This window comes from Propithecus coquereli, unplaced genomic scaffold, assembly GCF_000956105.1.
Source record: "Propithecus coquereli isolate 6110/MARCELLA unplaced genomic scaffold, Pcoq_1.0 Scaffold110, whole genome shotgun sequence".
Classification (NCBI taxonomy): domain Eukaryota; kingdom Metazoa; phylum Chordata; class Mammalia; order Primates; family Indriidae; genus Propithecus; species Propithecus coquereli.
The window spans coordinates 1,487,248-1,489,591 of NW_012134970.1; the positions used below are offsets into that span (position 1 = coordinate 1,487,248).

Here is a 2,344-nt window from a genome sequence, read left to right on the forward strand (position 1 = left end):
ATGTTATTTAAAGATGAATAATATAAAATATTTGAGATGTGAGATGAGACCATCGTATCTTATTGCAAAGCCATTAAAAAGTGGTAGTTGAGTGAGTGAAATGTGTATATGAAGTGAAGAAATAAAAGTATCTTACTTTCCCTTTTCAGTGAAACTACCTTTTTCTAGATGTGTGGCATGTAAAGAAATAAGAAAATGCATCCCATTATGAGAGGGAAACGTCAATCAATAGAGATGCACCCAGAAAGGATACAAATGATAAATAGACAGGGATGTTAAAACAGGGTCACTCTTCTCACAAATTTTTTCTTTTGAAAATAGATTCCATAAAAATATATATGTTAAATATACTGGGTTTATTGTTATTTTAAATGAAATGAAAAATATTTAAAAATGTATTAGTTTTAATTTCTGTTGGTAAATATTTATACACATAACTCATGTAAACAAAAACAATACTCATATAAACAAAAGCTCTTTGGGGTCCTCTATAGATTTTAAGAGTGTAAGTGGTCTTGAACCAAAATATGTGAGAACTGTCATAAGAAATCATTTCCATCTAGTTCTAATGTTGTATCTATTTTTTATTAAATCAGACTTTTGATGTTTTTATTCTGAAAAAGTGACAAAATTTACTAATTTTCTTGTTTTTAAGTAAATAAAGAAATTATAGACTGTTAGTATTTAAAAGGAAGCTTTTCTATTGTTTAGTCCAGAGAATTTTACAACTGAGAGATAGTTATGAGTTTCACACATTTGATTTAAATATTCCTTTTTTTCCAAATCAAGTTTTATCTTGTAGAGAAATATGATTTAAAAAATACTCCAATGTGTTTTACACAGTGAAAATCAATTAGAGTGTCTAATTGTACTGTTAACTCATTATTATTTTTTGTAATCCTGCTTTTGCCCTACATATATTTCCTCTTATTATAAATATCAGATATTAGGAAGGTGATGTTTCTGTTTGGTCTTTTTTTTTTAAACTAGATATTGTAAAAGTGTTCATCAGGCCAATCTTGTTTCTTTCCTGTATACTTTACATCTTCAGTCCCCTCCTTCACCAGCCACCTTGTGGGATTATTTAAAAGTAAATACCAGACTTCATAGATTTAATCACTGACTGTTTCAGTATGAATCTCTGCAAGATATCATTGCTCTCTATCTCTTAGGGTGTGTGCACACACTCTCACATAATAACATCTTTATTATATTTGCTTTTTAAGGTAATTATTTAATATCATCTAATATCCCATTAGTGTTCAGATTTCTCCAGTTGTCCCATATATCTTTTTACAGTTAGTTTGTTCAAATCAGTATCCTAATGATGTCCGATTCACTCTTAAGAGAGTCGTCATTGTGTTTATTTGTTATGGCTCTTAATGTATAACAGTTTTCCTGCTCTCTCTTTTTCTTCTTGCCATTGGGGAAATATGTACATCTATTTGGTGAATATACTTACTATAGCGTGATAGTTAACTGAACGCTTCCAAGTGAATTTGATAATGTCTTTTGTGACTTGACTTTTATGTTTATCACTTGTGATGGGAAAAGTTGTTAGATACTGTTGCAGTTTTGAAACACTACTTTTTCACTTTTTCAACCTTCTGGGTTGGTTTGAACAGTATGATGAGATTGGAAAGTTGACTTCAAAAAAAAAAATCAATAGACTATTATTTACAAATATTTATCTTTGTGCATCAGCATTTTCTCAATATTATAGACCAAAATAACATCAGTAACCATTTTGAATGCTAGACTTATATAAAAGTATTGCCGTCATTGGATCTTCCAATTTTAAATTTGTATGGTATTCAGGATATTCTCACTCGTTAAGTTTTTAATAAGTATGTACAGGCAGCCCTCATTTGGCAGAGGGCCATGTTACAGAAATCTGTGTGTATTGGCACTGTTTCTTTGCTTGGTTCCAATATGCATAAATTTCAATAACATGGCTCAGTGCAAAGCAAAGACTGCCTGTGTTATAAAATCAATTTATGAAGTAGTTTAGTACTACCAACTTAGAAGAAAATCAGTTGACCACAAAGTAAAGGTTTCTTTGTAGACTCTCAAGTCTACAATACCATGCTACCCCTTTATTACTGTAGCTTTGTAGTAAATTTTGAAATTGGTAAATTTAAGTCCTCCTGTTTCGTTCTACTTTTTCAAGATTGTTTTGGTTGTTCTGAGTCCTTTGCATTTCCACATGAATTTTAGGATCAAGTTATCAATTTCTTTAGAAAGATTAGCTGGGATTTTTGATAAGGATTGTGTGAAATCCATAGATCAATTCAGGAAATATTGCCATTTTAAAATATTAAGTCTTCTGATTCATGAAAATAAA

The 2,344-nt window shown here is 30.1% G+C and overlaps 1 protein-coding gene across 1 annotated transcript in view; it reads left to right on the plus strand.

Annotated features, from left to right (window-relative positions):
- Positions 1 to 2,344, plus strand: part of WDR70 (WD repeat domain 70) — a 315,052-nt gene that overhangs the window by 75,219 nt on the left and 237,489 nt on the right. The gene's annotated exons all lie outside the window — the stretch shown is intronic.